The sequence below is a fragment of the Salvia splendens genome, chromosome 9, assembly GCF_004379255.2.
Source record: "Salvia splendens isolate huo1 chromosome 9, SspV2, whole genome shotgun sequence".
NCBI lineage: Eukaryota > Viridiplantae > Streptophyta > Magnoliopsida > Lamiales > Lamiaceae > Salvia > Salvia splendens.
Window position 1 is genome coordinate 12,187,997 of NC_056040.1, and position 12,691 is coordinate 12,200,687.

The following is a 12,691-nucleotide window of genomic DNA, read 5'->3' on the forward strand; positions in this document are numbered from 1 at the left end:
TCAGCACCAGAGCAGATATAGCACAAGCCACAAGTGTTGTCAGCCGGTTTATGGCAAATCATGGAAGAGAACATTGGATTGCTCTCAAATGGTTGATGAGGTATCTAAGGGGTGCTGGGGATGTAGGCATTCTATATGGAGTGAATGATGGAGGTGGAGCTGATGCTATTGTGGGATATTGTGACTCGGACTTTGCTGGGAACTTAGACAACAGAAAGTCTCAGTCGGCATACATATTCACAATGTTTGGGTCTGCTATTAGCTGGAAATCAAGTCTCCAAAGTGTGGTGGCACTTTCCACAACGGAAGCAGAATTTATCTCACTTGCTGCTGCAATCAAAGAGAGTTTCTGGTTGAAAGGAATGTTGTCTGATCTTGGGATTGAGCAAGGGGCGATAGCAGTTGGCTGTGACAATAATAGTGCCCTGTTTCTGGCCAAGCATCAAGCGTATCACGAGAGATCAAAGCACATTGATGTGCGGTATCACTTCATCAGGGAGGAGATTGAAAGAGGCAATGTGAAAGTCTTCAAAGTTCATACTTCAGAGAACCCGGCAGACATGTTGACTAAACCATTGCCTAAGGAAAAGTTTCTGCTATGTTTGAAACTAGTGGGACTGGAAAGGAAGAGTTTGGATGGTGATTGAGCAATCAAGGTGGAGTTTGTTGGTAGATTGTGATGGCTCAAGCACCAAGCTCGGCAAGCTCGGCAAGCTCGGCAGCTCGGCAGCTCGGCTGTTATGACAACTCGTTTCAGCAGCCGTTAGATCTGTTTGTTAGTCAAGTTTTAATCCTAGCCGTAGGATTGAAACTAGCCGTTAGTTTCTGTTAAATAGCTAATTCATTAGTTAGTTTTACACTGTAGCTCATCTTCTCTCTCTCGTTTTTCTCATTCCAGTGAATAAAATTTCCTTTACAATTTCATTCCAATCTTCAACCGATTGTTCTTGCTACTCAAATCGTTCCTCAATTGTTTACAATACTATTACCAAAAAGGAAAATGTGTCACTTTGAATGTACTCCATTAATTTAGTGGAATGTGAAACATTCTACAATGGAAAAGTGTATCATTCCAAACTGGGACTGAGGGTATTAAGGCTCTTATGTGATTCTGTTTTATATTATGTGCTTTTGTGAATGTATTTTATTATGTTATGGTTTGTGTTTACTGTAGAGAGAGAGAATCAATGCATTATGTTTAAATATGTTCTATTGCACTCAGTTTAATGTGAACTTACTTAGCACAATCAAATAAGTACTATATTTCTAATTGCGTTGGTTCTACTTTTACCCCTGCATGGCTGGTTGTAATCTCCTATTTTACTGGCTCTTTTATCGGCTTGTTATTGTTGCCATGAATTCGATAAGTTATTGAAATACTGATGTTATTACTAGTTAAATGAGTTGTGGATCTTGCATGTGACTATTACATTTTTATGTTTAGGGCTACCTCATGTTAAAAGCATCTCCCTTAATCCCATTGTCCACTTAGCTTATCAGCAAAAGCCCCAAGTCTATTATCACAATGTTTTTGCTGCTTGATTTCAATATGTTATAGCATGGGGAAATAGCAAAGATTACATATTGACATGTATCTACAAAGAGCTTATCTTCGGTCTTGAGCTTTTCCAAAAATACATGCTTTAAATTCTATAAACCAATAAAGAACTACAAAAATTTAAATTTATTGGCCATTTGCACCAGTCAACATTTTGGTGTAATGGGAGTATTAATTTGAAGGTTTAGACTTTTCTTTGCCCAACACAAACTTAAGGTGCATTTGAGAATCACTGTAACTTTTAAGGGCTCCGTATCTCAAATATTAATGATGCTAGTCCGGTCATGTGATCACATTAAAAAAGGTTGCATGGTGGAGAACTGTGTCTACGGTATTATGCAAGATACTTTTGCCATGTCCATGCCTGTCCCACACAGATTAAAATCTATGAACCTTTTGGAGGCTAAAAAGGATTACTCTGTACTGCCCATATGGGCTTAATCTTGCATTTTGAATGTGAGCCTTTTGTTGAAATGAACAAATAAAGTTCTTAACCTTTTGCAGTACTTGCCTCCGGGATCTGCAAAATTATTGAAGCACTTGACTAATCAGGAAACTCAAATTGTGGATGTAAATGGGCAGAAATGGTCTGTAACACTTTCCCTTGTCAAAGGCTCCCTTGCATTTAAAAGGGGTTGGCAAATTTTTTTTCGAGACCACGGTCTCAAAGTAGGAGAATTCTTGGTATTTGAGTACTATGGGGAAAGTGATTTTATTGTTCAAATCTATGGAACAAGCGCCCGTGAGAGAACAAACTTCAGTTATAACATGACTCGCCAGGGCAAAAAACGTGGAAGAGACCCTGGAACAGCTTCAGAAGATGAATCACGTGATATAGTTGGTGTAAATTCAAGCGATGAATCCATCTCGATCACTGGAGATGAATTTCAAAACCGTAAAACCAAGCATGTGGTTAAAAGTGCTGGCTTGGGGGTTTCAGAACTTCTTCCGATACCTGTGGACATTGAGGATCCAATTTGTATGATCAACAATGGTGATTGGTATCACGAAGAACATAGGAATTCCTTATATGACTTAAGCTTTGAGATGGAATACAAAACATCAGATGCAAAGGAATGTGAGAGAGCTGTAATCACAATGTTAGACCCTCATACTGAAACTGAACAGCATGATGCCAACTTAGATAATGCATCAGGCCCAAAATTATCCCTTTCTTATAATCAGGTTCTAGAACTGACCAACCCAGCTCAAGGGGAGCAGACTAAGACAAATGCAGAGAATGCTCAAGTGGCTGTGAACAAGGAAACTCTAATCACAAGTAACAGTGGTGAACTTTCTAGTGACAAGTTGGTGAAAGCTTTGCATGTGAAAACAGCCCTTTCTCATACAGTAAATGGAAATGAGATTAAAAAGAAGGTGGATGACACTCAAATGGCTCCGCATTCACACCAAGAGGGTGGCCAGTCTGGTGGTGATTTCAAGAACAAGTTTTATGAGAAAACTTCTGATAACAGAAAAATGAAGAAGGGCGAGTTGGATAGTGTTTGCAGTTTCCAAGATGGTAGGGCAACTTGTGCTTAGACTCAGGTTCATTCTGTTTTTAACATATTATAATATACAGTTAATGTCTTATGATATTCTTCATTGACCAGTGGTACCTGTTGCACTAGATAAAGCACAATCCATAAGCAAATCTCCTTTCATAAAGATTGCAAAAAGGGAACATGCTTCCAACACCAGTTCAACTGTCAAAAATCCATTAGGTTTGTCCTCTGTCTCACTAGAGTAATGAAGCATGTCTCATTTTATCAAGAGACGTCTTAAGTTCATTTGCTGGTTTAATAACGGTATACACTATACAGGACTACATGCTACTACTATTACGAAAGGAATCAAGATGGAGGACAAAGACGATGTGTTTCCTCAATTACCAAGTGGTGGTGCGTTCTAGTCTTCTCACATTTTAATTATGTAATGTTTTTTTCTATGTATTTGCATATATGTTCTATGTGGTCTGTACATTTTTTCCATGAGCTGCAGGAAAGGAGCCACCAATGACGTGGAACGAATCCCAGATGATTTCTCCACTAGTAGTAAAAACTGAACCTGATCTGCCATATGAAACAGACCAATTGGATACTACCAATCCCTTTTTATCTCCATTTTCAGCTGAAATAGAGAGCAAACTATACCTGGTATTCTGCTTTTGTCATCCTTTCCTTTCGTATTGATTGTGGATTGCTATTAATATCCCATATGAATGCATCGATGACTTGGCCTCATCATGGCTTCTCCCCTGATTGTTCCTTATCATTAGCGCTAAATATAATCGATAGATGATGGTGAAAGATGCGTATGTTGGGCTTATCATATTTCTTAAATTGCAACCTCTAAAAAGCATTTATGATCCTTGAGGATAATTGCAGAAATCTCTCTTGAGATAGTATTTCTCTAAAAGGTTTGTTTAAATATAGATATATCTTGTGGTGTTCTGAACTGCATTTAACTCCCTTGGTATTTGTTATCGTCTTACATAAACCTTGCATACCTCTGATCATAATATTTATGACGTGAAATGCTCCTTATTTTTAGCAATGAAATTTGGCTTTGTACAAATAACAGAACTTTGCATAGACATTCCTACTCAAGTGAGGTGAAAATAATGTTTTTCCTGTGGTACTACTCTGTACTCACATCAGTTGCAATTTATTCGTGATAGCAAACCACTTATGCTGAACGCCAAACTGCAGATAGAAGTTAGATGGGTATTCAGTACTGTTATTTCGGATCAGCTGTCATATCTTCAATTTATTATGTTGTGCATATTGCATTACCTCTTTGCCGTGTTTTATGTAGGAGCTGCCGGTACCAATTACATTACCTCTAGGAAGATGGAGGAGTCAGCCGAGATTTCGTCCAAGGATGGTTCAGATGAATGTATATCTGAGAGACTCGGTAGGAAGGATATGGCCGGTTGTCTACCATGAATATGTTGGTGGTAGAGCATTAACTGTTAACTGGACTAACTTCTGCGAGCAAAACAACATTAAGCCTGGGGACAAATGCCGGTTTCAAGTTGAAGATAGTTCATTGTGTGTCTTAAGAGTCGACGTGACACATGGATCTGGTTGAATCCTGAGTCATGCAGAGCTTGTTGTGCAGCTAACTTAGCCTTTAGAAGTTGAAGTACTAGATGAAGCAATGCAGATCTTGTAGGGGTATTTTTGTAACTTTTTCTTAGTGCACCTGATTCCCTGAAATTTGGTGATGCTACTGTGTCGATATTTTGGACTGATCCATACCTATTTGTGTAATGTGTATATGCCTTTTTCTACGTTCGCTTTTATTTGGAAGGAGATGATTAGACACAAGAGCTATGCATTTATTTTCATATTTCTCATTTACTTGTTTTAGTTAAAAACAAAAAGGAAATAGACGCATGAAATAGAAATAAAGACTCCACGTGGAAAAAATAAAACAAAGTGGAGTCATGGTTTGTTTAAATGAATATTGTAAAATATTCTTCTTTTGTGCTAGTGTGTTAACTTTGTCTTATTTTTTGTACTAGTTACAAAATTAAAAATTTATGTTCCTTTGCCGTATTATTTTAGGATGTCCATTATTATATGATCCATTTCATTTTAACAATATTCAGTGTAAGTTTCATTAATTTCTTTTATTGACATTCTACTTTCTCCGTCTCATAGTAGATGTCACACTTGAGGATTGACACGAGATTTTAGGAGATATTGTTTTATGTGTTAAATGGATAAAAAAAATAATATATTTATATTAAGGTGTGAAATATGAAATAGGAGATCCGCTCGGAACTAATTTGAAAGTAGTTTCATTTTCATGGGAAACAACGAAATGTGACAGTCGGAATGAATGGCGGTTTCCAAGCTCGATCACATCTTCTGGGTATCCCCCCACAATCCAACTGAAACCCATCGACCCCCAAAATCAAATCTTCCTCTCCTCCCCTTGAAAGACCCCTCAACCCTCTCTCTCAATTTGCTGCCCACAACTCCATTCAGAAACCAAAATCAACAGCTGAACCAGCAGTGCTGTCATTCTCTCTCGGTGGCTTTCCTCGCGCTCGCATTCTCCAACACCCTTTTCTTCGCTTCCAACGTTGCGTTGATCGTCGCTGAAGATGAGCACGAGGACAAGCTGATCGGCCGCTTCCGCCGCGAGGTTCTCAAAGCAGGCGTGCTCCAGAGAGGAGTGCAGGCGCCGCCGCTTTTTCGAGTGCAGCCAAGACGAGCGCAAGCGGAAGTCACGTGAGGCGGCGCGTCGCAACCGGAAAAGGTTGGTTTTGTTGTCTGGATTGGATGTATCAACCTTTTCTTCTCTCAATTATCTTAATTATTTGCTATCCTGCGATTCTCTGTTTCCTAATTCTTGTTTGATTCTGTTCGTTGATTCAAGTGTTAAGTTTCTTGATTGTATTGGTTTTGTCAATCTAGTATCGAACAGTAGTTGATTTCTTTTACATAATTTTGTTGTTTGTGAGTTTTGTCAAAGCTTAATTTGGCTGCTGGAATTTTGGATTCTGATCCTAGAATTTAAATGGGTAAAAATCACTCTGTTACCATATGAGTTATATTACAACCAAATTCTAGCACATGCTTTGTTAATAGTACTCTTACATTTTTTTTTTCTTCAGAGATGCTTTGTTCAGTTTGATGGAGCATTCCTTTGATGCTTGATCTGTTTTTAGATCATATTCACAAGTTGTAATAATGGAGTGCTCATTTCAGTTGGAAGAAGCTCGGCTAGAAAGGAGTTCGGTAAGCTCGGCTTACCGAGCTGGAACTAGCCTGGAACTAGCCGAGAAGAAGAAGAAGGCAGAAGTCGGTAAGCTCAGCGGTAAGGAAGCTCGGCGTTGAGCTGGAATGAGCCGAGAAGGAAGAGTTCGGTTGTAAGCCGAGAAGGAGTTCGGTATTGAGCCGAAGAAGGAGTTCGGTCTTGAACCGAGAAGGTAGAAGCAACCTAGCCGAACTAGCCGTTGGAGCAGCAGTTAGTTAGCTGAGATGTAGCGGTTATTCTTCTTGCTTTCTTGATTCTTCTTGTAGTTAGTTAGTAGCAGTTGCTACGTGATTATGGAGCTTTAAATAGCTCACCGTGTATGTAGTTTAGAGTAGAGTTTAATCAATAAAGAGTTTTCCAGTTTTCTCTCCAAGATTATCATCTTCAATACTCAAAGTGTGAGTGTGTGTGTTTCCTGCATTGTGTGATCTCATACAACAGTGAGTGTGTGTGTGATCTTATTGAGTGTGTGAAAGCCTTGTGTGCGTAAATCCCAACAAGTGGCGCCGTCTGTGGGAAAGGGATATTGAAGCTGATTTGCAGAGGATCAAACGGTTTCAGAGATGGCAGCAAGGCTTGATGCAGAGAAGTTCACAGGCAAGAATGATTATGGCCTGTGGAAGATGAAGATGAAGGCGGTTTTAATTCAACAAGGCTTGGCGGCAGTTCTTGCAAAACCAGATGAGAAAGGAAAGGCTCCAGTGCTTGATGAAAAAGCTCAGGCAAAGATGGAGGAGATGCAGCTCAAGGCACATTCTGCAGTGATTCTGTGCCTTGGAGATAAGGTCTTGAGGGAAGTTCAAGAAGCCAAGACTGCGGTGGAGATCTTGGACAAGTTAGATGAAGTTTACTTGGCCAAATCCTTGGCTAACCGGCTGTATCTCAAGAAGAGGCTGTATGCCTATAGTTTTTCTGGAGATAGGTCCATCATTGAGCAGCTAGAGGAGTTCAACAAGATCATTGATGACCTGGGATCTGTTGATGTCAAGATCTCAGATGAGGATAAGGCCATTCTCACATTGAATGCCTTACCTAGCTCGTATGACCAGCTAAGTGATGCAATTATCTATGGAAGAGATAAACCTATCACCTATGCAGAAGTCTATTCAGCCTTGATGGCCAAAGAACTCCAGAAGACAGCCAACAGAGGCTCTGCAAGCTCCAATGTTCAAGCTGCAGAGGCCTTGAATGTGAAGAAGTTCAAGAAGCAGAACTTCAAGAAGAAGTTTGAGGGCCCTAAACCCTCAAGTTCAGATGCTCAGAAGGAAACCAGAGCTTGCTATTGGTGCAAGAAACCTGGACATTTGAAGAAAGATTGTCATGCATGGAAGAGAAAGATGGCCTCAGAGGGACACAATCAATCTGATTGTGTGGAGAGTGCTGATCCCCCGGCTCAACTCATGAATATCAGTGATAGTGGGGTCAGTCATAGGTGGATTATGGATTCGGGGTGCAGCTTCCATATGTGCCCCAATAGAAGCTGGTTTCATGATCTTCAAGAAGCATCGGGTACGGTTGTTCTTGGTAATAACCACATTTGTCAGATCAAAGGAATAGGGAAGGTAAAGCTAAGCCTACAAGATGGCTCTATAAAGATCCTAACTGGGGTGAGGTATATTCCAGAAGTAAAGAGGAACCTCATCTCATTGGGAATGCTGGAACAGAAAGGGTTCACCATATTGATGAGTCAAGGAAAATTGTTTGTGAAATCTGGAGATGCAGTGATGATGGAGGCTGACAGAGAGCATATTCTCTATTATCTGAAGGCTAGGGCTGTTGATGGAGAAAGCAATGCAGTGTCAGATGATTCCATAATGCTATGGCACAAGAGATTGGGCCACCCAGCCGAAGGAAGCTTGAAAGAACTCATCAAGAAGGGTCTGATCTCTGGAGATTTCAACAAGATGGACCCCTGTGAGCAATGTATACTTGGAAAGGCTAAGAAGGCACCCTATCCTACAGGTATTCACTCTTCTACAGCCCCTTTAGACTACATACATAGTGATCTTTGGGGGCCTTCCACCGGTGTGTTCAATTGGTGGAGGAAAGTATTATCTAGCTATCATTGATGACTATACAAGGAAGTTGTGGGTATATATTCTTAAAGAAAAATCTGAAACACTCACAAAGTTCAAGATATGGTGTAAGGAGGTTGAGCTAGAGAAGGGTAGAAGTGTTAAATGCTTAAGGACAGACAATGGCCTAGAGTTCTTGTCTGCTGAGTTTGATCTGTTTTGTAAAGAGAAGGGTATGAAGAGGCACCGGACTGTTCCTGGTAATCCTCAGCAAAATGGTGTTGTGGAGAGGATGAATAGGACAATCCTAGAGAGGGTGAGGTGCCTACTTCTTGGGTCTGGTTTGAGCAGCAGATTCTGGGGTGAGGCTGTGTATACAGCAGCCTATCTCATCAATAAATGCCCATCTACTGCCCTGAAATCTGAAACTCCTGATTACATGTGGTATGGAGCTCACAGTGACTACTCAAAATATAAGGTGTTTGGGTGTGCAGCCTATGCTCATGCTAGGCAAAGTAAGCTTGAAGCTAGGGCTCTGAAATGTATCTTGCTGGGGTATCAGAGAGGTGTTAAGGGGTATAGGCTCTGGTGTATTGAGCCCGGTAAAGCAGAAGGTCTTGGTGAGTAGGGATGTGGTGTTCTTGGAGGATCAGATGCCATTCCTGAAAGATAAGCCGGACTCCAATGAAGATGAGGGTGATTTCTTCAAGGTGGAGCCTGTGGGGGTTGGCCTAGGAGCAGGTGGAGTCATTGACTCGGGGAGTGAGTCTGATTCAGATAAAGAAGAGGCTCCAACTCAGGGCAACCAGGCTGGTGAGTCTATATCAGACTCTATCAGGGACTATCAGCTTGCAAGGGACAGAGTTAGAAAGAGAAACAAGGCCACCAACAAAGTTCTCTGATGTTGTGTATTATGCTCTGTGTGCAGCTGAAGGCATTGATGGTGCAGATCCACTCACATATAAAGAAGCTATGCAGAGTAAAGATAGAGAAAGATGGATTGAAGCCATGAATGAGGAAATAGAGTCTTTACTCAAGAACAAAACATGGATTTTGGTGGACAAATCCAAGCTGAATACAGATGGAAATGAGAGGAAGCTGATCAGTTGCAAGTGGTTGTTTAAAAAGAAGGTAGAAACCACTGATAAGGATAGAGTCAGGTTCAAGGCAAGGCTGGTGGCTAGAGGCTTTACACAGCAGGAGGGAATCGATTTCAATGAAGTGTTTGCACCTGTTGTGAAGCACACTTCGATTAGGATTCTATTGGCTGTGGTGATCAGCTTGACTGGGAGCTACAACAGCTTGATGTGAAGACAGCCTTCCCTCAATGGAGATCTAGAGGAAACTATCTTCATGGAACAGCCAGAGGGCTATGTGAAGATTGGAGAAGAAGGCAAGGTGTGCCTGTTACAGAAAAGTCTTTATGGACTTAAGCAAAGTCCTAGACAGTGGAATAAGAAGTTTGATGCACAGATGAAGAAGATTGGCTTTCTCCAAGTCAGAATATGATGATTGCATCTACATCAAGAAGGCAGGCAAGACTCCCATTGCCTACCTATTACTCTATGTGGATGATATGCTACTTGCAGGGCCTTCTATGACAGAAATTCAGAAAGTTAAACAAGATCTGAAGTCAAGCTTTGAAATGAAGGATCTAGGAGAGTCAAGGAAGATCCTAGGCATACATATTCAGAGAGATAGAGGCTGCAAGAAGCTGTGGATGCTGCAAACTGACTATATTGAGAAAGTTTTGCAGAGATTCAAAATGGAAAATGCAAAAGCTGCATCAACTCCTCTGTCCCAGAGTTTTAAGCTATCAAAGGAACAAGCCCCTAAAACTAAGCAAGAGGCTGGTGAGATGGAGGCTATCCCTTATGCTAGTGTGGTTGGAAGTGTTATGTACACTATGATTTGTACAAGACCAGATTTGGCTCATGCTATCTCAGTGACTAGCAGATACATGGCAGACCCGGGGAAGGAGCATTGGAATGCTCTTAAGTGGATATTGAGGTACATGAAGTCAACTAAGGACTGGGGGATTGTGTTCAATGGCTGGGAAGGTGAATCTGAGGAGGTTGTGCAGGGCTATTGTGATGCAGACTATGCTGCAACACCTGGACAACAGAAAGTCCCAAACAGGTTATCTTTTCACCATGTTTGGAACTGTAATCAGCTGGAAGTCAGGGTTGCAAAGTGTTGTTGCTCTCTCAACAACAGAATCAGGAGTATATAGCTCTCACTGCAGCTGTACAGGAGAGTTTTTGGATTCAGGGAGTGATTTCTGACTTTGGTTTTGACCAAAAGACAATGGTGATTCATTGTGACAGCAGCTCAGCTATGTGCTTGGCTAAACATCCGGTTTTCATGAAAGGAGCAAGCACATAGACATAAAGTTGCATTTCATTAGAGATGAGATTGAAAAGGGGAGAGTGAAGGTGATTAAGATTACAACCTTGCACAATCCGGCTGACATGCTAACAAAGTCTCTAGGTAGAGACAAGTTTGATCATTGCAAGAAATGGATCAATGTTTGTGCAAGAACTGAGATGAGCCCTCAGGTGGAGAATTGTAATAATGGAGTGCTCATTTCCAGTGGAAGAAGCTCGGCTAGAAAGGAGTTCGGTAAGCCGGCTTACCGAGATGGAACTAGCCTGGAACTAGCCGAGCAGAAGAAGAAGGCAGAAGTCGGTAAGATCAGCCGGTAAGGAAGCTCGGCGTTGAGCTGCGACTGAGCCGAGAAGGAAGAGTTCGGTTGTAAGCCGAGAAGGAGTTCGGTATTGAGCCGAAGAAGGAGTTCGGTCTTGAACGAGAAGGTAGACAGCAACCTAGCCGAAACTAGCCGTTGGAGCAGCAGTTAGTTAGCTGAGATGTAGCGGTTATTCTTCTTGCTTTCTTGATTCTTCTTGTAGTTAGTTAGTAGCAGTTGCTACGTGATTATGGAGCTTTAAATAGCTCACCGTGTATGTAGTTTTAGAGTAGAGTTTAATCAATAAAGAGTTTTCCAGTTTCTCTCAAGATTATCATCTTCAATACTCAAAGTGTGAGTGTGTGTGTTTCCTGCATTGTGTGATCTCATACAACAGTGAGTGTGTGTGTGTCTATAACGATCCTACTGGGGTGAGGTATGTCTCCAGAAGTAAGAGAACTCTCTATTTGGAATGCCTTGAACAGAAAGGGTTCTCCATATGAGAGTCAAGGAAAATTGTTTGGTGAATCTGGAGATGCAGTGTGATGGAGGCTACATGAGGATATTCTCTTATCTGAGGCTATGGCTTTTGATGGCGAGCAGTGCAGTGTCCAGATGATTTCCTAATGCTATGGCACAAGTTGGGCCCCACATCCAAGGAAGCTGAAGAACTCATCAAGAAGGGTCTGATCTCTGAGATTCAACCCAGATGGACCCCTGTGAGCATGTATACTTTTGACAGGCTAGAAGGCACCCTATCACTACAGTATTCACTCTTCTACAGCCCCTTTATCTACATACAATGATCTTTGGGGCCTTTCACCGGTGTGTTCATTGGTGATGAAAGTATTATCTAGCTATCATTGATGACTATACAAGGAAGTTGTGGGTATATATTCTTAAAGAAAAATCTGAAACACTCACAAAGTTCAAGATATGGTGTAAGGAGGTTGAGCTAGAGAAGGGTAGAAGTGTTAAATGCTTAAGGACAGACAATGGCCTAGAGTTCTTGTCTGCTGAGTTTGATCTGTTTTGTAAAGAGAAGGGTATGAAGAGGCACCGGACTGTTCCTGGTAATCCTCAGCAAAATGGTGTTGTGGAGAGGATGAATAGGACAATCCTAGAGAGGGTGAGGTGCCTACTTCTTGGGTCTGGTTTGAGCAGCAGATTCTGGGGTGAGGCTGTGTATACAGCAGCCTATCTCATCAATAAATGCCCATCTACTGCCCTGAAATCTGAAACTCCTGATTACATGTGGTATGGAGCTCACAGTGACTACTCAAAATATAAGGTGTTTGGGTGTGCAGCCTATGCTCATGCTAGGCAAAGTAAGCTTGAAGCTAGGGCTCTGAAATGTATCTTGCTGGGGTATCAGAGAGGTGTTAAGGGGTATAGGCTCTGGTGTATTGAGCCCGGTAAGCAGAAGGTCTTGGTGAGTAGGGATGTGGTGTTCTTGGAGGATCAGATGCCATTCCTGAAAGATAAGCCGGACTCCAATGAAGATGAGGGTGATTTCTTCAAGGTGGAGCCTGTGGGGGTTGGCCTAGGAGCAGGTGGAGTCATTGACTCGGGGAGTGAGTCTGATTCAGATAAAGAAGAGGCTCCAACTCAGGGCAACCAGGCTGGTGAGTCTATATCAGACTCTATCAGGGACTATCA